Below are 27,902 nucleotides of genomic sequence, written 5' to 3' on the forward strand. Positions count from 1 at the left end.
TGAGACTGATGCAGATACCCACAGACAAAGATAGAATAGAAGTTGGGGATGCATAAGGAAGGGCTAGGAGAAGAATTGAAGGTCCTCAAGGAGATGGCAACCCCACAGGAAGAACAACAGTGTCAACTAACCTGGACTCCTAGAAGCTCCCAAAGACTGAGTCACCAACCAAAGAGCTTACACAGACTGGTCCAAGGACCCCAGAACATATGTAGCAGAGGGCTGTTATGTCTGGCCTCAGTGGGAGATGATGCACCCAATCCTATAGAGACTTGATGCCCCAGGGTCTGGGGATTGAAGTGAAATTTTCTTGCTTCTTTGGAGATTCAATTGAGTCATGTGATATTTTTCTGGGAATTGTCTTAGAAGAGAATGTTTTTGCTGAAGCCAATACATGGGAGGATGTTTTGTTGAGAAGAGACACATGATATTTTGTAGAGGCAGTCTGGAAAAAAGGGCATATGATGTTTTGCTAGAGCGGACCCTTGAGAAAACACATTATGTTTGGAAAGGGTATACATATAGCCCAACAGGCAGTGACTGATGCTGTGTGGTGTGCTTTACCATTCTTTGCTGGTTATTATTTGTTGTGACTGCATAGAAAGAAATGCACCAAAGAACTTCTGGTGGTATTACAGTGTCTTCTAGCTGCTTCTGTGGACTTGAGTCGATGAGCAGAGCCTTGGGGTTTCTTCTGGATCAAACTTCTGTTGCTGATTCATGTGAATTGGACTGCTGCTACCCAGACAAAACAGATTGGATTTGCTCCAAAGAACTATTTTTAAACAGACCCACATCCTTCTTTGCTCTGTTAACCTTTACTTTCCATGACCCCCTGGTGGATGGGGGACTAGAAGGGAGGTTAAAGCGATTAAGAACCCTTATTAAAGTAGATTTTGAAAACTCTAAGCCTACAGGTGTTGTGAGGTGGGGCTGCCCTCTTAGAGGGCATTGGAGGGGAGGGGAGGGGGGAGGGGGGAGGAACTCTAGGACTGGAGGACCAGGAGGGGAGGCAGCATTTAGGATGTAAATAAATAAATAGTGCAAAACATTTAAAGAAATATTTTACATTCTTTTTAATTACAGAAATTCAATGTGTGCTCTCCATTCCATATGATGCATACTGCAATAAGAAAAGAAAAGAAAAGAAAAGAAAAGAAAAGAAAAGAAAAGAAAAGAAAAAGAAAAATGGCCACATTTCAAGTATTCAGTTGTATATGATTATGACTTCCATTTTGGAAAAGATATGCCTAACTTTACTGAAATTTGTCTACTAGTTTATCTTTTCAATAATTAGCAAGTAACTCTATGCAATAAAAATTTCAAACTATAACATTAGATATGTTGGAATTTCCAAACAGAAGTTTGGAAAAGCTTGATAAAATGTTCAAGAATTACAAAACTCCATCGGATGTCCATAAGGTTCCTCAAATTACACAACATGGCTTATGACAGAAAATGAAAAAACACAAGCAAACAAACAACAACAACAACCAAGTGATTTCAGAAAAACCTTATGGAGCATAGAGATGGGCCTGGCTTTGTCTAACTGTAAGGTAAATTTCTTTTCTAGGAGCATTTCAGAGAGGTAAATACACAATCTAAGAAAAGAAAGGGCAGCCCACTTCTACAGGTCCTATGGGTGACATCGATTTTCAGGTTCCTATAAAACTTACGTTAACAGAGGAAAAAATATTCTTTAAGAAATTCTCCTTAATAAACTGACAAGCTATAATAAGAAGCGTGGACTCGCGGTCAAACTGTGAAAACAAGGAAAATGTCACATTACTACGATTCAAAGAGCATTTGGTTCTGAACCCAGATGTACCTGAGTTCATACTGTGAGGTGGAGCAGATGCTTCCTAGGCACCCTTTTCCCTAGTTGTTGAAAATATCATTTCCCTCACGAATCACAGGGTTTTAGACATGTTCTAAAGTCACCATGTGGCTCTATGTAGACAAGCCATTTCCCTATGTGTTATTCTGAAATGAACATCAAGGATCTTTACCATATAAATAGCTGCTGCATTGTTCTGTGAAAGTCCTGAAAATAAATTAAAAAGAGTGCGTTGTGTAACAGGTCAAGCTAAAATAGTATTCTCTGGGCCCCTGCTAACTAGCTGCCTTACATGGCAGATGCGTCTTACTCCCCAAAGCATGCCAGGAAAAGCAGTTTTAGAAATGTCAGCTTGAATAGTAATAAACAAGTGCTAATAGATGTGGTCTATTTTCTCAGCCATAGTTAAAGTTCTAGAAAATAGTGTCCTCTGATCCAGATGTACACCAACAAATCGCTGTTTTTTTTGTTTGTTTGTTTTTTTAAACACAAGACAACAAGCTAGACCATAGACTGACTACTTCTTGTTTACATATCGTGTCCTATCTAACTGGCTGTGGACATGTGAATATAGATACCTGTTTCCTGCTAGTCACACATCTTAGTGCATTAAAAGTAATTTTATCCCACATGCTGTTTTGCATGGTCACCTGAAGTGTCTGAAGTGGAAATTTCTGGAGACTCAGTTGTGTCGTGTAATGGTTTTCTGGAAACTGTCTTGAGAGGATGGTTTTACTGAAGCAGACATGTGGGAGAACATTTTGCTGAGAACAGACAAGTAGCAACTTTTTAAAAAACTGTCTAAAAATATGACATGTGATGTTTTGCTGAGTGGACACTAGAGAGTACACTAGTGGAAAGAGTATGAGTATAACCCAACAGACGGTTGACAACATTGTGGCATTGGTTCACCTTGCTTCTTGGCTGACCATCATTTTTCATGACTTCATAGAGAGAAGAACACCAAAGAACTTCTCATGATATTCCACGGGTGTCCCGTATTATAGTCTCGCCAGCAAGAACACACACAGGACACTCGGATCCTTCTGCAGTAAAGCTTTAATGCATCTCGAGAGACAGATGATCAGCTTCTGGGGAGGAGACCCAGAACACAGGAAACCCGGTCCTTAAATAGACCATGAAGAACGGTTGGAGACATGCATCACCCTGATTGGCTGCTCACCATCAGCCCAGATGACGCCACGGGACAGGCAGGGCACAAGGAATGGAAAAATACCCCAGCACATGCGCAGACTACTTGTTTACCAGTTAGAACACCGGATGTCAGCGCCATCTTGTAATGGCAATTGCAAGGGCGGCTCCTCACACACGGGTAGCTTGTTGCTGCTTCTATGGACTAAGGCCAATTGGCAGAGCCTCATGGTTTCTTCTGGTGTGAACTGCCTTTGCTGATTCATGAATGGCATTTTTGAGTGGATGGAGCGACTGCTGCTGATTTGTATAAAGTGACTTGCTGATATCCTGAAAACGAAGATTAGAATCACTCCAAAGAACTATTTCTAAATAGGTCCACATACTCCTTTGACCTTCATCCCAAAGTCTAAACAGGCTCACACTCTCCTTTGCCCTATAAACCTTTCTTTTCCACTAGATCTAGTGCATGGTGAGCTAGAAGGGAGGTTACAGCATTTAAAAAACCCTTATTAAAGTAGGTTTTGAAAAATATAAGCCTATAAGTGCCCCACATGCCACAGATGAGGAACCTCAGGCACAGAGATGAGGAGTAGCTTATGCCGTGTGTTCACCAAGTTTGTGAGCTGTGTCTAATCACTGTTATATAGTTCTGGTACCTACCCAAGTGACTGTATTGTTGAGTAATGATATAAATTCCTGTTGAATGAATAATTACATCCAAAGCACCTCATATCTCACACTTTGTCTCCTATACATTCTTTTCTCTGCCTGGGCTGCACATCAAAATCACTAGGGCAGGCATTTTTAAAAATGTCACCCATGTTTGACAGATTGATTGGTCCTTGTGATTTTTTTTTTATAGCTCTCCAGATGATGTTAAAGTGCAGTCAAGGTTAAGAACTGTGGCTTTAGTTCAGTGGTTCTTAACCTTACCTATGAATTTTCATCACCTAGGGGGGTTGTAAAATTCCGTTGCTCAGACTACATCACAAACCAACTAAATCAAACTCTCTGATTCCTTGTTGATTCTGATACACAAATCGAGAACCTCTAGCAAGGTGTATCTCAGATTTTAATTTGTTCCGCATTGTATGAAGACCTGTAAAAATGCAGATTCTGGTTCTGTGAGTCTCCAGTAAGCTGCAGAGAAGGCATTTATCAAGCCCTGGGTTACAACTAGCACTTCAGATCTGAATACCACACTGTGTATAGTCATGACCACTGTGGAGCCACATTCAAGTTCTGGGAAAGGTGCTGTGATGAAGTCAGAAATGAGCTTAAGTTACTCACTGATGTTGGCTGAGAGTAAAATGCAAGCAGCCAAGAGCAAAATAAAATATTTATTCAATCTACGTAAAGTTGTCATGCAGGAGGACATGGATACAAGCAATCTTATAATCTTTATCCATATCTTTAAATCATAATGAGGGATAGAAGTTATATGTCTTGCTAGTGGTCTATTATGCTTGGTGTTGACAAAACTTCAAGTGTCCCTTAAGAAAGAGGTGGGGTACAATGTGGTCCCCAAGTAGTCTTGGGAGACTATGTCTGCTGGACATTTTTGCAAGGGGAAACTGTGACTCAGGAAGCTTTACTATGGTTCAGTCCAAACATCAGCTCACACATTGGTGATGAACAAGACTTAACCAGGCCTCCTGGCTCTGCTCTAAGTGCTGCCAGTCAATTCTCCTCCATTTTTATTTTCTTCTTTGACACTTATCAATAGACTGTAAAAAAAAAAAAAAAAGTGATTGCTTCTAAACTGTCTTCAAATACTGCCATTGTCACTTACAGCAAGCACCCCTCCCCACAGCTACAGGGAAGATGAACTTCATGACTTATTAATATGACAGGTGAAACTCTCCATGGTTAGACGGACGATATGTCAGATATGCTAGCTTGGAAATCTGCCAAGACCACTTAAGAGCTATGAGCAGCTCTGGGTAATTTTTTGTGCCTGTGGCTTAGTTTTCTTATAATACATGTACATCAGAAATATAAGGGTAATTATACATACTGGAGGATATGAAATCAGTTAACAATATGAACCAGACAACCGTGCGAGGCTTGCAGTGAATTCTCAGCACGAACAAGTTTATTGCTATTTGACCATTGAGCATTTCTGCTATTCTTTTAAAATTGTGTGTATGTGTGTGCATGTGTGCGTGAACATGCACGTGTATGAATTTACTCTCTCATGCATGCATATATGTGGACGTCAGAGGACAGCTTGCAGGAGTCAGTTCTCTCCTTCTACCTCATGGCTCTTGGAGATCAGACTCAGATAGCCAGCTTCAGAAGCAAACTCCCTTACCCACTGAGCCATCTCACTGGCCCCATGTCTAATTTCTTGTCATAAGACAGCCAAGTCAAGGGAGCTGGAGCTCAGAAGCTTAGATTCAAAGCCATCTCCACTTCTGTTAACCACACAGGCTATGCAGCCTGCTTCATCATGCTGCATCTTGGTTTCCTCAAGTACAAATGAAAATAATGATTCCCCCCACCTTTCAGAGTTGTTCCCAGGATAAATGAAGGTGAAAGCACAACCTATGTTCATGACTGTTGTCATTATCATTATCGTCATTGTGTGCCCAACCCTGGACCTGCAGAGGTAAATAAGAATCTTCAGGCACATGCTTGTTGGAGCTAGAAAGAAATCACAAATGTAAATTAAAACCTTCAATTTAATAAGGCTTTGCTGTGTCTAGTCATCCTTGCAGAGCAAGTAAGAAAGAGGAAATTCTGTCAGTTAATATCTCCAGTGTCTAAAGTCATTCTCTCAGTTTACAGCTGTTTTTTTTTTTTTTTTGCTCTTAGCTTTGGGACTTTCATTTGCTTAAAACTGATGGCATGAACAGGGATATTCATCTGGATTCCCTCTCAAAGCTGACAGCCCACTGCCACTATTATTACAATGATTAATCTCTGTTCTTTCACCACTGACTTTGACAGGCAAAGGAAGGGGGTTGCTGTCTTACATCTTGATTTTGATAGACACATTCCTCCTCAGAAAATGGAGCTTATATCTCCTAATCTCACATTATAAGAGCCATATTCTCTGGCCCAGCTAAGCCCAGACCTTCCAAACACATGTCAGATAGAATCCTACTCATGTCTGTAATTGCCAGATATGTTACAAAGAAATAAAAATCGATTTCTCAAATGGTTGTCAAATAATAACCACTAATAATATTTATTTACAAATACCAGGACATTTTATTTGAGATCTGAGGCAGGCAACCTCCAGTTTCCGAGAATATCTGCCTTTTATTCACCGTACTGTGATGTTTCCCTTCAAATCTATGAATGCAGAAAAATAGCTCTTATGAGCAGAGATTGATAGAAAGGAAATGTAGAAAGTGGCCAATGTGCTCATGAAAACATTCACGCTGACTTTGTTGGCTGGCAAAACTAATGGCTATAAAAAGAAAATTCTAAGTTAGAATGTAAGGTACTTTCTCTGTGAATTTTATAAGATGTTCCTAGCAATGACAACACATTTCCCTGGCTTAAGGGAATGGAACTTTTATCCAGAACTTTTGCAGTTAAGACATCTCAAAAACTAAGTATGGTGAGACCACACTCCAAACTCTAGAGGTAAACCCCACTTCCAGTGCAAACCCCTTAAGTTGATGGCTTGGAGCTGCATCACTCCAACCTCTACCTCCATCTTGACAGCCTCTTGTAAAGATTCTTGGGTTAAACGTGTTTCATATTTGGCTGTGGTCTAGACTAGTCTCTGGCCTCCAGAAGACCAGTCCAAACCAGAATAGGGTCATTTGTGCTAAATCTCACATGATTAAACTATACTTACAAATGGACAAGTTGGAAAAAAACAAAAGAAGAAGAAAATGAATTCCAGTAAAACCCAAGTTGATGTCATAAGAAAATGACAGTTGCTGTTTAACCCTACAAGGAGAGTGACTTGGAGTGGTGTAATCAGTTCCTGTCCTGTGTCTTTCCTCTCTGGCCTCCTGCCTGTAGTATCCTCCTCTGATCATTTTACCTAGAATGCATGTGTTTCCCTGGTCTAGAATCACAAAGATAAGCCAATTCAACCTTTTAAAGCTGGTTATTGGAATTGAAGCCCAACTGAATAATACAAGATGATCTCATTTCAAGATCCTTAATTTAATCATGTTCTTCAAAGGCCGTTTTTTTTTATTCCCAAATAAGGTCATATTTTCAGGTTCCTGATATTTAAATGTGGACATGTCATTTAGGGGCCATGGTTCAACCCATTACAATATGCAAAGGGATAAATGATTTGTAATTATAATAAAAGAGAATCAAACACAGGTCATTTGTTTCCAGGATGATGCGGGGTCCTAAATATCACATGCACTTAAGTCCTAGCCCTTGAAAGAGAAGGTTTTTGGCCTTTTGCTTGATGTTTTTCCATGTACTGAGAGTGGAGGCCAGCATGCCCATGACACTGCTATTCACAAATGGTCCTTCTTATGCAATCATTTGCTGGCTGTGATCCATAGACAGAGTCATTCCCCTCTATGCATGTATTCATCTCCCAAGACCTTTTCTCCCAGCAGCTGAACCTGGCCCAACCAAGCCTACAGTCACTTTTTTTTTTGAAAAGTTAAAAATTCCTTAATTTTTTATTCCTGGTACCACTACCACAATTTACAGGGCAATATACCTGATGTAATGAAAAGAAAAACGGAAAGCTACAACAGATAAAAGACCTCAGGAATGTACATCTAATTGACACTCTACTGCATTAATCAATAGCTGCACTTTTTGCAAACTGTGGCTATGATAGTCCTGAACAAGAAGGGTTTCCTGTTTAAACTGCAGTAACTTTTCTGACTATGGATCATCATTCCTTCTGTGGCAGAGTTTTACAGTTCCTCTAATGCATTTGGGACAACTGTCTCAAAGTAACCTGCAGCTTTCCTGACAACACATCCCTCTCTCTCCTGCTGAGAACTGTAGCTGTTTCAGTTTTATTTTAAAACCTTTTGCTACCCTATCCCCCATGTCCACTTTCAGATCCATAGCCACCACTATAGGGACTGCCTGAGCTTCTTCCACCAAAACTGCCCCACTTTGTGGGTCCATAATTTTATTGTTGCTGTCCACTCTATTTTCCAAAGTCATTATAATTCCCACCACCACCATAGTTACCTCCACCAAAATTTCCTCCTTCACTGTAGCCATCATATCCTCCTCCACCTCCATATCTACCACTTTGGTTACCACATCCTGGTCCACCACCTCCATAACCTCCTCTACTACTGTAACCAGGTCCACCACCATAGCTGCCACCATCACCTCCAAATCCATTATATCCACCATCACAACCTCCATAACTACCTCTGCTGCCACCACCTCTACCACCATAGCCACCTCTTCCACCAAAGTTTCCTCGACGATCCATAAAGTTGCCAGATCCACCTCCACAAACTGCATCTCTTGTTTAGAAAGGGCCTTTTTTACTTCACAATTATGCCCATTAATGGTGTGGTATTTCTGAACAGCAATTTTATCCACTGTGTCATGATCATCAAAAGTTGCAAAAGTAAATCCTCTCGTTTTCCCACTCTGTCGGTCTTCCATAACTTCTACAGTTTCAATCTTGTCATAGTTTTCAAAGTAGTCTCTCATATTATATTCTTCCATATCCTCTTTAATACTACCAACAAAAATTTTCTTCACTATTAAATGGGCACCAGGCTTTACAGCATCCTCTCTAGAAACAGCTCTCTTTGGTTCCACACACATTGCAGCATCCACCTCTTCAACACAAGAGTAGGCCACAAAACCAAAGCCTCTGGAACATTTTGTTTGGGGATCTCTCATTACCACATAGTCTGTAAATGTGCCCCATTTCTCAAAATGTTCTCTTAAGCTATCATCTGTGGTTTCAAAGCTCAGACAACCAATAAACAGCTTCCTCAGCTGCTTTGCTTCATTGGATCATAGCCCTCCATTTTAAGACTGGACTTCTTCTTTCAACTTGAGTTCAATATGGGCTGGAGTCATTTTTAAACAAATAGGTTATCTTTGACAGAAATATAATTATTCCAAGGCCAATAATGCCTAAATATCATAGAGAGCTTTCAAGGGGAATGCAGACATTTCATATCCATGGTCTGTTGTTTGACTGAAAAGCAAGTAGCCAAGTTCTAGATACTCAGGCCTTCAAGACCTGGAACTGCCTCATTTCTTCAGGTAGGCCCATTGACAATTATAATTTATAGATGAGACAAGGTATAGTAAGTATCACCTAAGATAGTTGATATAGCACCTATCATACACAAACACCAGTCACAGTCTTTGCCTTGGAGGATCCAAAGTACAGGGGAAAACAGATGTCAGTAGTGTAGTGCCAAAGTAAATGTGATGTCATGACTCAGTTAAATGCTGTCAGGCTACATGAATTTTTAGAAGGGACAAATGAAGGATCTCATACAAGCAAAAAGGCTTCCAATGGAGCAGTAGAGTTATTGACATTAATTAATTGACATTACCGATATTGAGAATGTGGTGATTTGAATGAAGATGACCCCTCCACCACATACTTGAATGCTTAGTCACTAGAGAGTGGAACTGTTTGGAAGGATTAGGAGGTGTGACCTTGTTGGAGGAAGTATGTCACTGGGAGTAGGCTTTTAGTTTTCAAAAGTCCACTTGAGACTCAGTCTCTTGCCTCTCTCTCCTCTCTTTCTCTGTTCTCTCTCTCTCTCTCTCTCTCTCTCTCTCTCTCTCTCTCTGTGTGTGTGTGTGTGTGTGTGTGTGTGTGTGTGTGTGTGTGTCTGTGTGTCTGTGTGTCTATGTATGCTTACAGATCATGATGTAGCTCTCAGCTACTTCTCTAGCACCAGACCTGCTTGCCATCATGCTTTCTGTCGTGATAATAATGGACTAAGCCTCTGAAACTATAAGTCAGACCCTGATTAATTGCTTTCTTTTATATGATTTTCCTTGGTCATGGTGTCTCTTCACAACTATAGAATGGTGACAAAGACAAAGAATCATAATTACCTTGGCAGAGGGATGAAGTGAAAAATCCAGACAGAAGTGACAGAAGCTTATGGAAGCAACTAAGAGTATACCCAAGGACAGGAAAGGAGAGCCTTGGCATAAGATGAACCCCAAATGAGGCTTTTAAATTTTTGTAATAAGATCAAGTGTTAAAGTACACCTAGTCTGACTGTCTGGGTGGGAATGGGGTGGGAATTTCCATACAGAGATAGGAGAAATATCATGATTAATTTTGTGAATGTTGTAGCTTTCCTATGGAGGTGAGAAGGGCCAAGGTTAAGGATGGCTATGAAGACACTTAAGGGAGGCTTTGGAGCAAGCCAGGAAATAAGTGACTGGCATGGCGGACAGTGGGAAGAATGGAAAAGAGAAAGAATTGCAGAAATGTAGAGACAGAGACATCAGGAGACAAATGCTCAGATTTACTGAAAGATCAGTAATAAGAATAAAAGGCAAATCAGGAGTCAGGGATAAAGTTGTAGACTAAAGGATGCTTCCTCCAGGTTGCAATTTCACACACTAAAATTCTGACCCCTGGTGTGATGATATTAGGAGCTAGGGTTTGATGGGGAGAGGAGGGGGTTAGATCATGATGGTAAAATTCTTGTGGATGCGAGTAATACCTTTCTGAAATAAAAAAGAGACCCCTCACTCTTTATATCACCTGATACAACAGGGAAAGGTGCCAGGATAAACCAAAGTGAAGGCTCCCACTAGATACCAACTTCTCTAACAGTTTAATCTTAGATTTCCCAACTCCAGAATCATAAAAGACAAATTTCTGCCTTTTGCAAGCCATCCAGGCTTCCTCCTAAAAGGTTACTCAGGTACTCTCTGGGTTACATACCTGAATGAGTGGTGTGGCGTGTTAACTGGAGGAGGATGCAGATGGACAGCTCATTTCTTTGGATGTGAAGGAAAGCTTAAGGGTTTTCAGTGCACTGACATGTTGATGTGGGATCTCCTGATAGATGTATCAGCTAAGATACATAGAGACATAGAGATTTGCAAGATTGTTCTGACATGAAGATATATCAACTGCGTCAGTGCTAACAGGAATCTTGGTTATATAATGAGATTGCTAGGGAGAAAGGTAAAGGCAGAAAATGGAAAATACTGAGCAAAGCTCTGAGAAGCATCATTTGGCTGTGCACAGAAGGATTTTGCTATAAAGGAGATGGCGCATCACATGCAGGAGGAAAATTGGGATGCTGGACCACAGACATCAAAGTGAAAAGAACGCAGACAGAAAGGACTTAGAGACATAGGTGGTACTGAGAATTCAAGGAAGATGACTCAGGACCAAGTGTCATGGGGGGACTACAATGAAGCTAAGAACATGAGAAATAAAGACAGCAGCAAGACCATGTTGGAATGGGGACAAATGCTGACTGCAGAATGGAGGCAAGGCTGAAGAAGTACTGTTGTTTGGTCTGTCTTTTATTGCTTGTGTGTCCTTTTTTGCTTGGTTTTGTTTCCTAATGGTGAGAGTTTAGTTGTTTGCACTATCCAGTAAAAGAGTGTGCTTTGGGGAAGAGGGGATGGCTGAAATGGGAGAGAAGGAAGCCATTTTTGTCATTGGGTTCAAAGAAAGGCTAGGTCAGATAGGCTGCAGATGGAGGACTGGGGAGGACAGGAAGATCTTTCCTTGTCATCACAAAATCAGAGGTGAGGAAGCAGAGGTGGTGAGTTTATCCTAAGAACCTGCTCTATTGTGACTTCCAGTCTCTGAAGCAATGGGAAGAGGAACCAGCCAGCAGTATGTAAAATAAAAGGCGAAATCTGAAAGACTCTGGCATAACATTATTCTCCAGACACCAGGCTGTGAGTCCCAGGAGAAGCCTGTGGCAGAACCCAATTTCCTGTGTACCCTGTAAGGTCCAAGCTGTGTAGCTGTCCTCAGAATGTGTCTAGCTTCTGTGAAATGACTCCCAAACACATCACAGGAGGCCACTGGTTTTTAGTGGAGGTATAAACAGCAGGACTATGTTTCAATTCTCCAATCGCTTTTTCTGCCTCAGCGGATTTGGAGAACTGAACAGTTCTTTGTGACAAATTACTTGCAAGAAAACCACCAGTTTGTCTTGGGGTAAACAATAAAGGCATGCTCATCTGCACACAGTTATCCAGGGGCTCAGCTAAGTGTTCTCCATAGCAACGTAACAGCTACGGAGTTGGGTCAGGATGACACCTCACTGGGTCTGTGGCTTTGGACACAGAAGCCGTTCTTTGTCTGAATTCTGTTTGAATTCAGACAGATGAGGTCAATGGGACACAACTTGTCTTCCAGGAAATGTTTTAAATCTTATTTTCACCTGTTATTTGAAGTCAGAAGGCCAGACTAATATGCACAAAGCAATTAGCAAATGGTCCAGATTGTGGAGGGAGTGGGGGAGACATTTAGGAGAGGGAAGCCAGTGCCTCAGTCACCAGGGAAGAGTGAGCAGAGAAGGTGACACCAGACACCATGGATAGGAACTTGAAGGAAAGAAGGTATCTGAGAAGTGAGGAGAAGGGGCAGAAACTCTTCTTTAGAGAAGCAGTGAGCATGACCTTGTACCACATTGTGCTGGCTCCATTGTGGGACTGTAGGATTTTCTGTGCCCTTTTGCTCTTAAGCAACATATTACTCCCTATTTGTAGGTCAGAGCTGAGTTCCAAAAAAAGTTAATTTTTGAGAGTTACCATAAGACATTGCTATATGTGTTGTTCCATTTATTCTACCTTTTTCATTCTGGTGTGTGTGTGTGTGTGTGTGTGTGTGTGTGTGTGTGTGTGTGTATTAAGAGACTATGTTCACATTTCAAACTACTAAACAGGACTTGCCAAGCAAATATAAATGGACCCTGGAACTCCTTGCTCCTCGCTCACAGTGAGGGTGGAAAGGGTTATGGTTTGCCTTCCCAAAGGAAAATGTGTCCCTCAGTCATCTCAAAGTCAGGAAAAGGCTTCAGTCACCATGACCACTTGGAAGAGCCGGTGTGTAGTTTATGTCCCCAGAACCATGAAGAACATCACTTGTTCTCTGCTGTGGGATGGAGGAAGAACAAAAACAGATTAGCCTGTGCCAACAGGGATCAGTGGTGTTTGTCGACCATGTACAACATGTAAGATGATCTCGGAAGACCTAAAGGGTCATCAGTAACGAATACTTTAAGCAAATAAGTTAGAAGTGCCTAAGAGATAAGGGTAACCACAAATAACCACTTAAAACAGACATTCATTCTCCTATATTAAGGAAACATCAAAAATGAACTGCATGCACTAGGAGGATTAGAGGGTGTAATATGAGAGAAGTGGATTTGGGGATCAGAGAAAAAAAAGAACAACCCCAGGAGAAGAAGAAACTGCTGTAAGCTGTCCAACCCAAGGGAAGCATGGCAAACTTAAGTCACATTTAGTCAGTATATGAGTTTGTGTGGTTGCTATAACAACTCATCACTAATTTAGGGGCTCAAATATATTACTTCTCTGGAGGTCAGAAGCCTGCAGTGAATTTCAATGAGATAAGGATGTTTTCCATCCTAGAATCTATAAGAAAGAGTATAGGTCTTTGTCCTTGTTCCAGCATCAGAAGACATCTTGGCTCACAGTCATCTTCCCTCTTCAAATCCAGTAACAGTCGTATTTTTCATGTTATAACACATCACAGTGACACTCTAAAGCCTTTCCTCTCAACATTCAAGAGCCTTTGGGATTATATTTATCCCACACAGGTAATCCAAAATAAGGTTCCCATCTCAAGGTTGGATGATTGACAATCTCAAATCAACCCATTAATTATCCTTTACCATGCAACACAATCTATTCATCAGTTCTAGGAAATCAACTGGAAACATTTTGGGAAGCCATTATTATATATTCCACAATTAGTAAGAACCATACATCATCTTAAGGCCTTAACCCCCCCCCCCCCCACACACACACACACATACCTCAAATGAGTGGTAAACACCTGGATAGCTTAGACAGAGGAATAAGATGCTGTACTGGTGCAGTCACTTGGATTTAATGTTTCTCCTAGGGAACTGTAGTTAACCACCTGGCCCCCCTGGTGGCACTACTTGACCATGGTGAATGAAACCTTTGCCTGGTCTAATGGGTCACTGGGACCATTCCCTTGAAAGGTTTTGCTGGGATCTCGCCCCTTCCTTCCCCTCTTTTGCTTTCTGTTTCTGTCTCTGTCTCTGAAGGTTCTATTCTACCATGCAGTCTTTTCATGACTCATGATTTTGCCATAGGCCCAACTGACCATGAAGTAAAGCTTCCATAATGGAGTCAAAGTAAGCTTTCTTCTGTATAAGCGATTCTCTTCCGGTATGTGTTAAAGTAACAGAAAACTGACTAAAGTTTCCTTTTGGGTCACCAGCCTCTACCTGCTAACCTTTCCCTTACAGTAGGAGTCAGCTGACAGAAGGGAGCCTTAGAAACACAAGCTACACATGGTCTTGCTCCCAAGTGGAACCTAAAGCAATGATCTTAGAGGAGTTGAAAGTAAAACAGAGAACAGTACTTACTAGAGGCTGGAGACAGGGTAGGGCTTGAGTTACCAGTGGGGTTAATGTGAGAAGGTTACAAGCAGTGCTTGGTACAGTAACTGTGGCCAAGAATTATATAGTGTACATCTCAAAGGATTAGTAGGGGGAAATGTGGCATAAAAAAATGAAGAAATAGCAAATATTTGAGGAAAAATAAAAATGCTTAACTCAATTAAACATTTTGTGCCATAAACATATATTGAACATTAAATGATAACCAATTATTAGTTACAACATCTCTATTTTGTATATTCACAAAAATAGAAAAAAAATGAAACTAAAGTAAAGCTGAGGGGTTTTTTTTTTCCATTATAGTTTAGGAGTTAAAATAATTGAGGTTGTTTCTCTGGCTGAAAGCAATGAGAAACCTTTTAATTATAACCAAAACCCATGAGAATTTTCCTGGATTTCATCCAAGGATTGGGAAAATCAGCCCCACACAGTAGGAATAAATGAGTGTTGGAGAAAGGAAGACTTTGGTCCTAAACATTTCCAGAATTCATGTTAGGTCAATGTACCAGCTATTATTGCTATAATAATCATTTAAGTTATCTCCTTCATTAGACTAAAGCATAAAAGGCAAAAGTCCCTTCTTGCTCATCTGAATAACTGCAGCACCAGAACAGAGCCTGATGCACTGTGCTTGCCAACAAATGTATGCATGCGCCTCCCCCAGGAACGGTGCGGGGGAGCAGGATTCCAAATGAAGCAGCCTCCTCCACTCCCAGCTCCCAAACTGGATCTTCTCTCTCCCACCCAAGGGGGAGCCTCTGGTCAAAAAAAAAAAACAGAACCCTTTCTTATTCTCTCTCTCTCTCTCTCTCTCTCTCTCTCTCTCTCTCTCTCTCTCTCTCTCTCTCTTTTCCTCTCTCTCTCTCAAATGTCAGCTATTGTTTGAACTCCAGAATTGCGTAATTACAGCTTATACTATATGAGTCACACAGCTCCTTTGAGAAAAGAGCCTCAAAGTGCCTCAGTCTTCTCTGGCTTTAAATGGGTTTAACTGCTCAAGCGAAAGCAGTGAGAGAGAGGATAGGGAGTATTCAGGAATTCCAAGAACAATGGGGGCCAAGATACCCACCAGCCACCATCAGATTCAGTCTCTGCTCAGCTGGAAGCAAACAAAGGTGGCACCGAGGCATGTGTGGGCTTCTGAAAAATACCAAAGTGAGCCTTTCAGCTGATCGCATCTGACTGTGGATTATTTTTGCAGAGAAAGGGAAAAATGGGGACAATGTGAAAGGCTGAGAGCCAAACACAGAGGAGCAATGATGTACCCCTGAATAGAGGGATCAAATTACCTTTTAGGGGGAGCCAAATCAAGGCAGCACATGATGTAGTATCGCTCAACACTACCCAAACAAATGATGCAGCTGCAGGGGCTCCAGAAACACACAAAAGTCATTAGAGAGGAGAGTTTCTCCAGGCCAGAATTGTAATGGGGGGGGGGGGAGGCTCTGATCTTGGCAATTATAGAAGGAAAACGACTTAAAGATAGACTCTGGTGCCCAGGAGAGTGAAACATGATAATGCATGGAGAATCCTCTGGAGCTCACCAGGGTAAAGCGAGTGCCTCGCAGATGAGAGCAGTGAGCTCACACCTACAACAGGAAGTTCTATAAACCTGCCAACGGCCCAACTGAAGGCTCTATCAAAACTCATCCTTGTCCATCAAATAATCTCTGCTTACCATTTAGTTCCACGGATTTGAGGAAGACTTAAGTATGATGCAAGACTTAAAAAGTATCATGTCTTTGCAGGACCAACCTGGGCCATTCTCTGTGCAAGACCCTTGGCTTTCACTGATCTGCCAAACTATGCTGATATATGGAACCCTTTGAATGCGCGCTCTCTCCCTCTCCCCCCCTTCTCCTCTCTCCCTCTCCCCCCTTCTCCTCTCTCCCTCTCCCCCCCCTTCTCCTCTCTCCCTCTCCCCCTCTCCCCCTCCTCCTCCCCCTCTTGCTTTCCCTCCCTCTCTCCTAGTCTTGTTCCTCAGATTTGGAATTATATGTCATTCAGAAATACCAATAGACTAACATAACAGACAAAAATAAAAGATAACACCTCACAAAAGTCTTCTATCCCTTCTTTACGTGCGAACTTAAATGCTACACCTCTCAGAACAATTTCCGTTCTACCGGTCTCTACATGTGAATATTTAGGAGAGAAAACCACATCGATGTTCAGAACAGAAATGGCCAGTAAAGTGCAGCTTACATGTCATCTCCAATCAATTGTTCACAGCTTGTTACTGCACGGAGGAGAATTCCAAAGCTACATCTGGAATTGGTTAGTTATGCCTAGGAGGTTGACAATGCTCAGAATAAATGTCATCACACTTACCATTTATAGGTTGGAAGAGTCACATGATACCGTGGCGTGCGCTGTTTCTGACATCAGATTCTCTACCAGTTTCCTCATTTGTAAAATGAGAGTCACTCCAGATAAATGGTTTTGAGAGTGCAGTGTGAGGAACTTTCCTGTCGTGTGGGCAGACTGAAGAACGTGAGGGAATACTTTCCAGGCCTCCTATTTCCACCTTTAGCCATGGCGGATGCAATTTGTTTGCCTCTTACATACTGATTTCCATAGCAGTGCTGGGATGGACTAGTTTTGTGTCCAGTAATTATTCCGTTTTCCCTTCTCAATCTTGCTCACGCTCAGAGTGATACTTACTTCCCACTCATGTTCCAAACGTTCGTGCGTTTTTCTGTCCTTTCTCATGTATTATTTCATATCCCTCCTATCCCCAGCTCAGCTTATAGTTAAAGCACATGGGAGTTTAATGTTGTGCAAAAGCAACAGAAATAACAGAAATTCCTATTCCACACCACCTCTCCATTACGTAATAACCCTAAATTGCACATGTGGGGAGGTCACCATTCAAACCTCCTGGTGTCAAGAGTAAACAACTAGCATTTAATTACTACTCCCTACTGAATTAAAACATAAAAGGGTTAGTTAAGTACATTTCTTCAATGTATGAAATGCCTTAATGAAACCCAATATTATATGTAATTAATATGAGCTAGTTGACGATTTTTAAATGAAGAGATGTTAGAGTCACTGTTTGGGGGTTGGTAGTCATTCCTACCTCAAAATTCAAAAGTTGGGGGCTCCCTTGTATTTAGTTGTCATTAAGTTTCTTGATTCAAGCTTGAGTGAATACGTGGGGTATTTTAATTGTTTTATTTGTGTGTGGGAGTATATTCCACATGTGTGCATGTGTCTATAAAGGACAGAAGAGGGCATCGGGTTCTCTAGAGCTAAAGTTACAGGTAGCTGTGAGAGACAACAATGAGTGCTTGCAACCAAACTTGGATACTCTGGAAGAGTAGTGAGTGCTCTTAATGACAGAGTCAACTCCCTATCCCCAGACATGACATTCCACATTCCGATTCTAGCTTATGTTTTTAAAATAGTCATCTTCTCCTTGCTAACATGTATTTCCCAGTTGAAGGAAAGTGACAATTGGGAATCAGGAAGGACCACCTTTTGGCTGCCAAGTTGAGGCAGAAGTGAAGTCTTCCTACTTACCTTACTCCTGAGTGTCACCCAATGAAGGGTACTTCATGCTGCTAAGCAAAATGGGCACTCCAGATGTAAGGAGTCTCAGCTGATCCTACTCAAGTGTGAAGGGATGGGAACATCTGCTACTTACTGTTCACCATGTGGCTTTCTTGACACACAGGGGAGGTCAACTCATTATCGAAGGGTGGTAGGGAAAGTCCTGTTTGGTTTTCTTTGGCCCCACTCTGACAGAGTATGCCTTGATCTGTCAGAATCCATAAAGGCAAAATCTTGTTCTCTATGCTGGCTCTTACTGGCATGGTCGTTGACAATTGGTTTGGTTGGCTGGTTGGTTTGGTGTTTGGTTTGGTTTGGTGTTGTTGTTTTGGTTTGGTTTTGCTTATTTGGTTTTCCCCTATATTTTCTGGTATTTCAGTAAGACAAGCAGATATTGTCTACAAATACTCATTTTGCTTAGATTTACTGTTTTCTAGTTTTTTGGCTACACAGAGTGCCTTTGTTAGTGTTCTATTGCTATGAAGATACACCAGGACAATGGCAACTCTTATAAAGGAATACATTTAATTTGGGGCTTGCTTACAGTTACAGAGGTTTAGTCCACTATCATGGAGAGAGTTCTATACCCTGAAATGCAGACAATAGGAAGTAATACTGGAACTGGCTTGGGCTTTTGAAATTACAAAGACCACTCCCATTAACACACTTCCTTCAACAAGGCCATGCCTTCCAATCCAGTAGTTCTCAACCTGTGGCACTCAACCTTTTGGGAGTGGCATATCAGATATCCTGCATATCAGATATTACATTACAATTCATAACAGTCACAAAATTACAGTTATAAAATAGCAGCAAAATAATTTTTTAGTTGGGGGACACAACAACATGAAGAACTGTACTGAATGGTCACAGCATTATCAAGGTTGAGAACTACTGTTCTAATCCCTCAAGTCATACCTCGCTCTGATCACTACACATTCAAACAGTGAGGACCATTCAGATTCAAACCACCACACAGTAAACTGTTCATTTCCTACTGTTTCTGCTTGTGTTGCTGGATAACAGGCTTCTCCCCCACTCAAAATCTGAGATCTATGAAGCAAAAGTGGTTCTTGAGGTTCTTGGCTGATTTTGTAATCTTACTGTTGTCTTATGTATAATAAGAATTTTCAACACCAGAGTCCTAAACTAATGAGAATACCTATATGGTTATGCTGGTAAATTGCTGGGGTGGAGGATACTACAGGAGTGGAGGAACAAACCCTTACGTTCTAAGCCTTAATGGTGGTTCAAACCTTCTTATGAAGCCCCTCAATATTTTCTTAGTGAAGAGTCAAAACACATCTCTTGAGGTTCTGACAATGAGAAAGGAAAGTGAACCATTTTTATCACCCTCTATAATAGAAGCAAGGAGGAAGACTTTACAAAGGCTATCCCACTTCGAAGGTGACTATTGTTTTCTGCATAATCTCCTTTGTCTTGCCTCATCTCTGCAGTGGGGAAAGCTAAGAAATACTTGTGAAGAGCATATCTCTAAAATGATTTGATCCCTTAAAGACAGAAATAATCATAAAGAGGAAAGAATGTTTCCCCTCCCACACACCTTGCCACCAGACCTTAAGGGCTTAGTAGAGAAAATAACACAACCAAAAATGTTACAAGGAACAGGCTCCTTGAGTAAGGGACCTGAGGCAAGCTTTGGGCAAAAGGACAAACTGAGGAAGCCATGCATGCCAGCCTAAGAACTGCCGCTGCAAGTCTCATCTCATTTAAAACGGCTACATGATTGTTGCATTTGAAAAATATCTGAAGCAAACAAATTTTAGGGCAATGTCGAACATACTGAACATCTGAATTTTTAAAGGGCTGTGTTCTAGAACTAAGATGAAGGAAGGTTCACAATATAGTAGGCACTGATACAATGGTAACTCGGCAGGGGATGGTTTGGGGACACTTGCTATGCGGTAGGTATTCTGACATAGCTTTCAGAGATTAAAAAGCCCTTATCTCCATCATATGAAAAAAATAGGTGGCCAGAAATTCTCACTCAACTGCCAAGACCATGTGTCTACTAAGAGATTAGAATCCAACTTAAGAACAGACCTGCTCACCCAAATGCTATCAGCCAAAGGGCCCCTTTCCTCTTCAGAACGTCACAGTACCATACTGGCAGCACGTAGCAACTGTGATTCTGTAGATCAATAATATTTTCCATGCTTATGGCACTCTTTTCATTCTGTGATAGGTTTAAGACCCTATGCGTTGAACCAACTGGCTTTGGGCTATAGGCTCATAATGTCCCCTTAATTCTCCTGCCAAGCCCAGAATTGACCTTTCTAGGTGAACGCAACTACAGATGCCTTTGTTAATTCTAAGTGATCCATCTGAATAACCAATGATGCTTCAACTTAAAATTTTTCAAAGGTATGATGTAGAAATGGTGCTTCAAATATTGTTCCAGTCTTTTCTTAGCTGAGTGTGGTGTAGTATGATGCTCTCCTGGTGCCAGACTGCAGCAGAGAGCTGTGGCTTGCAGTTAGTAGCGTGATCCCAAGAGGGAACCACCAAGCCCTACAGCACGTGTTGCTAAGCTTCTGTGTCTAGTAGCTTTGAGTGTATTAAGTTCATTTTGTATTGGTAAGTTTTTCAATTTATAATGAGTCTATGAGAATGTAACACTATTTGTTAGTCAATGAACATGTAGGTGACACAATTTTAGTATTGTCTAAGATATTTTTACAAGGGGAAAGTGAGTAAAAACTTTTTAGTGGAAAACTTATTAACATTAATTCATGCAGAAATAATGTCTTTCAACTTTTTGTATAAGAAACATAACCCCCATGTGTGTTCATAATGCAGATAAAGAAATGTGTTCCAAGTCGTGGCTGGCTCAGCTGGCATGTCAATCCATGTGGGTCTTGAAGCCAGTGTGAAGGCTAACCTGGTAAGGTCAATGTAGTGGATGAGCCAGAAGACAACAGACGGGCTTACAGGTGTTGTTGCAGTAATAACACAAAGCCAAAGCCAGAAGGATGAACCTTTATCCTGTCAGTCAAGGTTTCCATTGGCCTTCTGCTTCTGGAGTGGCTCATCTCCCAAATGTCATAACAAAGGCTTCCATTTTGCCTTTTTGCTTATTGTGCTTCATTCTTGTCCCCTCTCCTTATTAAAAAGCAAAGCTTAAATAATTTCCATTTACCTGATCCAGTGCTGAACACAAAAGGTGAACAATTGATCAATCACTCATAATCATTAGTGTAGCCTGAGTACTTAATGCTTGTAGGAGAGTCCTAAGTTGATTAGAACTTAAAAGAAGATAATATGGGACTTGTAGACACAAATTACTGAGGGTAGTGATTCTTCAGCCTCTTCCATCAGGTGGTCAGTCATACATCACAGTTGTTCTCTAATGGGGAAGTAGGTGAAAGGGCACTGAAGAGTACTGTACACTGGAATAGAACTATAATCTGTACTCAGAGTGACACTAGATGCCCCATGCTGTCCTGCAGTTCTCCACATGACATTAATCTGCTTCTCCAGGGTGGGCCAGGCCTCCTGTGTACCTTCACTATTCAAACTGAGATCTTTGGAATGGAACTATCTGAAAACCTCCTCCACAATCATTAGAGGAAATGAGATAGTCTGAGCAAACGTTTTCTCTGACTTTGTGAGCGGCCTGATATGTAAAATGATTAATTGCATGTTCTCCCTTCACGACTTTGAATAATGCTTCATTTCACTATCAGCCTGTCCCTTACTGGGTGGAACATACTGTTTTCCTATCTGTCATCACCCTGACAGACATCAGATGTCAATTAAAATATTTAATGCAGGCTGTCTTTTTCTTTAAAGTTCCTTGAATATCCTATTGTAAACACTTTGTGGTTCTTTAGTTCAAATTTAGAGAAGTTGGAACTTAACAGTTGTCTTGATTACTCATCAGAATGGCCCCAGAATGGTGTTTAATTAATAGACATCAAAAGTTTATTGTTTGAACTCTTCAACCAAAAACTTAATGGTCCCTGAGTGAAGATATAGGTAATCTAGTCATACATGTTGACTTAGATAATATAGTCATTCTTCTAAAAGACATAAGGGACAACAAGACAAGCAGAACACCATTAGTCTTGTCTGCCTGTGCCCTTTACTATAACAGAAGCATCCCTCCTAATCCCACTATGAGCAGCCATTTTGAAAACATAAATAAATAAAAGTACAACTCCTAGACATAGTGAACTGGTCTGGAAACAAATACTTGAAACCAACCAAGTATCATTCTGGGCCATTAATGAGTTTATTGCATTTCAGAGAGAGACTACGGCTTTCTGAATAGGTAAAACTCTAAGATCCAAGCTTTAGAAATGTTGGTGATATTCTTACTTCATGGAGAAAGAGAGGAAAGGTGGAAGCAAAGGAAAGGGAAAGACTAAAGAATGAAGCTAGTCGCTGCAAGAAGCAAAGATGGAGATGCTGGTGACACTTGAATACCTGTTTCTTGTCATTTCTGACCCCAGCTGCCTCCCAGCCTTACCTGCCATTGATCATTCAGCTCTTCTGCAAAATACCAAGGCTTCTGCTGATAAATTCCACCCCCTCCCCTTTCCGTAAGTGCAATGATTCTGCTTCCTGCCGCCTTTGATCAAGGAGCCCTAACTCCGACAGAAGGTTAATGCATGTGTCCCACTTAAGAAGAATCTTATGACAGGAAGTTCACAGAGAAACTACACAGTTAAAAGCCTTTTCTCTTAAACTGAGATGCCCCCGAGCAATCTACTGCAATTTCTCTACTTACCATTTAGAAATCCAAAGACAATTTTTTTTATATCCCCTCTTCACATTCTACTTATCCTTAGAGTCAGTCAACTACCTTTATCCTTTCAACTGTTTCCATTAAGGAAAACAGAAGCTACATTTTAAAGAAAAGGGCATTCAGCCTCATAATACCATTGATTAAAAACCCTCCATGCCCCCTCTTTCTTTGTCTTATATAGGCCATTTCCAGCATTTATTTTTGTTTTTATTTTTTTAATTATAATATAGTTACAACATTTCTCCTTTCATTTTTCTCCCTCCAAACTATCCTTTATTGGCTCTCTTTCAAACTCATGGCTTCTTTTTTTATTGTTGTTGATGAGATATATATATATATATATCCTGCTCAGTTTATATATTACTTGTATGTATGTTTTCACAATCACTTGGTATTGGATTACCAATTGGTGTCCCTGAGAAGACTATTTCTTCTATTCTTAGGATTCGTTAATTGCCTATAATTCTTTGAAGTTGTATAGCTTCCCAGGTATTTTGTATCAAGGCCTGACTTTAGAAATGTCATGGAATTATCTTTGCTGCAGGCTGATACTTCTTCCTGCCTCCATCCCAAATGTTTATGATGGTGTCCTAAGTTCTCCAAATCTCAAAATGTAACCATGTTTGGAGAAAGGGTGTTCTTCAAGGAGGTGACTACAATGAGGTGATCACAGGGAGCCCCAACCCAGCATAATCTGTATCCTTACCAAAAAGAAAAAGAAAACTAGGAAGTGGTCACTGGGAAGTATGGAGGAGAGAGAATGACTCACAAGGTGAAGATGAATAAACTTCAAGTAAAAGAAAAAGAAAATCCTAAAACAGAGCCTTCCCTTTTTGTGTTCAGAGGGCCTAATCCACCAACTTGATCTTGGATTTCAAGCTTCAAGAACTCTTACTGAAGTTTCCTAAGCTACGGAAATTTATTATAACTGTCTTAGAATGGTGTAAGCATCTGTAGTGGTTGGGGGTTCTTCAGAGAACAAAATAATAGAATGATTATTAGTTAGTAATTTTGAGAGGTGAGAAAAGCCAATGTTTCCTCTTATGTTCTATGATGGAAAACAAAATAAAACAAGCAAACAAATAAAAACCTTGTTGCAGCTTTTAGTCAAGCAAGAGGTATATGTTGGTTATTCATCTTCTTGACAAATATTTGACAAAAGTAACTGTGGTAGTTTGAATAAAATAGTGCTCATAGAAAGTGGCACTATTAGGAGGTGTAGCCTTGTTGGAGGAAGTGCATCACCAGGGGGAGGGTTTTGAGGTCTCAGAAGCTCAAGCCAGGTCTTGTGCATTCTCTTCTCGCTGCCAGCAGATCCAGACTTAGAACTCTCAGCTCCTTCTCCAGCACTATGTCAATATGTATGCCACCATGTTTCCTGTAATGATGAAAATGGACTAAATCTCTGAAACTGAAGACAGCCAATCAAATGTTTTCCTTTATTTTTTTTCCATTCTTTATTAGGTATTTAGCTCATTTACATTTCCAATGCTATATCAAAAGTCCCCCATACCCACCCACCCCCACTCCCCTACCCACCCACTCACCCCTTTTTGGCCCTGGCGTTCCCCTGTACTGGGGCATACAAAGTTTGCGTGTCCAATGGGCCTCTCTTTCCAGTGATGGCCGACTAGGCCATCTTTTGATACATATGCAGCTAGAGTCAAGAGCTCCGGGGTACTGGTTAGTTCATAATGTTGTTCCACCTATAGGGTTGCAGATCCCTTTAGCTCCTTGGGTTCTTTCTCTAGCTCCTCCATTGGGAGCCCTGTGATCCATCCATTAGCTAACTGTGAGCATCCACTTCTGTGTTTGCTAGGCCCCGGCATAGTCTCACAAGAGATAGTTACATCTGGGTCCTTTCAATAAAATCTTGCTACTATATGCAATGGTGTCAGCGTTTGGATGCTGATTATGGGGTGGATCCCTGGATATGGCAGTCTCTACATGGTCCATCCTTTCATCTCAGCTCCAAACTTTGTCTCTGTAACTCCTTCCATGGGTGTTTTGTTCCCAATTCTAAGGAGGGGCATAGTGTCCACACTTCAGTCTTCATTCTTCTTGAGTTTCATGTGTTTAGCAAATTGTACCTTATATCTTGGGAATCCTAGGTTTGGGGCTAATATGCACTTATCAGTGAATACATATTGTGTGAGTTCCTTTGTGAATGTGTTACCTCACTCAGGATGAGTCCCTCCAGGTCCATCCATTTGCCTAGGAATTTCATAAATTCATTCTTTTTAATAGCTGAGTAGTACTCCATTGTGTAGATGTACCACATTTTCTGTATCCATTCCTCTGTTGAGGGGCATCTGGGTTCTTTCCAGCTTCTGGCTATTATAAATAAGGCTGCTATGAACATAGTGGAGCATATGTCCTTCTTACCAGTTGGGGCATCTTCTGGATAAATGCCCAGGAGAGGTATTGCTGGATCCTCCGGTAGTACTATGTCCAATTTTCTGAGGAACCGCCAGACTGATTTCCAGAGTGGTTGTACAAGCCTGCAATCCCACCAATGGAGGAGTGTTCCTCTTTCTCCACATCCACGCCAGCATCTGCTGTCACCTGAATTTTTGATCTTAGCCATTCTGACTGGTGTGAGGTGGAATCTCAGGGTTGTTTTTGATTTGCATTTCCCTGATGATTAAGGATGTTGAACATTTTTTCAGGTGCTTATCTGCCATTCGGTATTCCTCAGGTGAGAATTCTTTGTTCAGTTCTGAGCCCCATTTTTTAATGGGGTTGTTCGATTTTCTGAAGTCCACCTTCTTGAGTTCTTTATATATGTTGGATATTAGCCCCCTATCTGATTTAGGATAGGTAAAGATCCTTTCCCAATCTGTTGGTGGTCTTTTTGTCTTATTGACAGTGTCTTTTGCCTTGCAGAAACTTTGGAGTTTCATTAGGTCCCATTTGTCAATTCTCGATCTTACAGCACATGCCATTGCTGTTCTGTTCAGGAATTTTTCCCCTGTGCCCATATCTTCAAGGCTTTTCCCCACTTTCTCCTCTATAAGTTTCAGTGTCTCTGGTTTTATGTGAAGTTCTTTGATCCACTTAGATTTGACCTTAGTACAAGGAGATAAGTATGGATCGATTCGCATTCTTCTACATGATAACAACCAGTTGTGCCAGCACCAATTGTTGAAAATGCTGTCTTTTTTCCACTGGATGGTTTTAGCTCCCTTGTCGAAGATCAAGTGACCATAGGTGTGTGGGTTCATTTCTGGGTCTTCAATTCTATTCCATTGGTCTACTTGTCTGTTTCTATACCAGTACCATGCAGTTTTTATCACAATTGCTCTGTAGTAAAGCTTTAGGTCTGGCATGGTGATTCCACCAGAGGTTCTTTTATCCTTGAGAAGACTTTTTGCTATCCTAGGTTTTTTGTTATTCCAGATGAATTTGCAAATTGCTCCTTCTAATTCGTTGAAGAATTGAGTTGGAATTTTGATGGGGATTGCATTGAGTCTGTAGATTGCTTTTGGCAAGATAGCCATTTTTACAATGTTGATCCTGCCAATCCATGAGCATGGGAGATCTTTCCATCTTCTGAGATCTTCTTTAATTTCTTTCTTCAGAGATTTGAAGTTTTTATCATACAGATCTTTCACCTCCTTAGTTAGAGTTACGCCAAGATATTTTATACTATTTGTGACTATTGAGAAGGGTGTTGTTTCCCTAATTTCTTTCTCAGCCTGTTTATTCTTTGTATAGAGAAAGGCCATTGACTTGTTTGAGTTTATTTTATATCCAGCTACTTCACCGAAGCTGCTTATCAGGTTTAGGAGTTCTCTGGTAGAATTTTTAGGGTCACTTATATATACTATCATATCATCTGCAAAAAGTGATATTTTGACTTCCTCTTTTCCAATTTGTATCCCCTTGATCTCCTTTTGTTGTCGAATTGCTCTGGCTAATACTTCAAGTACTATGTTGAAAAGGTAGGGAGAAAGTGGGCAGCCTTGTCTAGTCCCTGATTTTAGTGGGATTGCTTCCAGCTTCTCTCCATTTACTTTGATGTTGGCTACTGGTTTGCTGTAGATTGCTTTTATCATGTTTAGGTATGGGCCTTAAATTCCTGATCTTTCCAAAACTTTTATCATGAATGGGTGTTGAATCTTGTCAAATGCTTTTTCTGCATCTAATGAGATGATCATGTGGTTTTTGTCTTTGAGTTTGTTTATATAATGGATTACATTGATGGATTTTCGTATATTAAACCATCCCTGCATTCCTGGAATAAAAGCTACTTGTTCAGGATGGATGATTGCTTTAATATGTTCTTGGATTCGGTTAGCAAGAATTTTATTGAGGATTTTTGCATCGATATTCATAAGAGAAATTGGTCTGAAGTTCTCTATCTTTGTTGAATCTTTCTGTGGTTTAGGTATCAGAGTAATAGTGGCTTCATAAAATGAGTTGGGTAGAGTACCTTCTACTTCTATTTTGTGAAATAGTTTGTGCAGAACTGGAATTAGATCTTCTTTGAAGGTCTGATAGAACTCTGCACTAAACCCGTCTGGTCCTGGGCTTTTTTTGGCTGGGAGACTATTAATAACTGCTTCTATTTCATTAGGTGATATGGGACTGTTTAGATGGTCAACTTGATCCTGACTCAACGTTGGTACCTGGTATCTGTCCAGAAATTTGTCCATTTCGTCCAGGTTTTCCAGTTTTGTTGAGTATAACCTTTTGTAGAAGGATCTGATGGTGTTTTGGATTTCTTCAGGATCTGTTGTTATGTCTCCCTTTTCATTTCTGATTTTGTTAATTAGGATTTTGTCCCTGTGCCCTTTAGTAAGTCTAGCTAAGAGTTTATCTATCTTGTTGATTTTCTCAAAGAACCAACTACTCGTTTGGTTAATTCTTTGAATAGTTCTTCTTGTTTCCATTTGGTTGATTTCACCCCTGAGTTTGATTATTTCCTGCCGTCTACTCCTCTTGGGTGAATTTGCTTCCTTTTTTTCTAGAGCTTTTAGATGTGTTGTCAAGCTGCTAGTATGTGCTCTCTCCCGTTTCTTCTTGGAGG

The 27,902-nt window shown here is 40.7% G+C and overlaps 1 long non-coding RNA gene and 1 pseudogene across 1 annotated transcript in view; both read right to left on the reverse strand.

The window, feature by feature from the left end:
• Window positions 1-17,199, reverse strand: part of Gm47415 (predicted gene, 47415) — a 32,237-nt gene extending 15,038 nt beyond the window's left edge. Inside the window, exon 1 of the long non-coding RNA NR_168899.1 lies at window positions 16,876-17,199. This is a non-coding gene — a long non-coding RNA (predicted gene, 47415). The remainder of the gene's footprint in view (window positions 1-16,875) is intronic.
• Window positions 7,571-8,983, reverse strand: Gm35412 (predicted gene, 35412; annotated as a pseudogene).
• Window positions 17,200-27,902: the final 10,703 nt, after the last annotated feature.

This window comes from Mus musculus, chromosome 12 (assembly GCF_000001635.26).
Source record: "Mus musculus strain C57BL/6J chromosome 12, GRCm38.p6 C57BL/6J".
Classification (NCBI taxonomy): domain Eukaryota; kingdom Metazoa; phylum Chordata; class Mammalia; order Rodentia; family Muridae; genus Mus; species Mus musculus.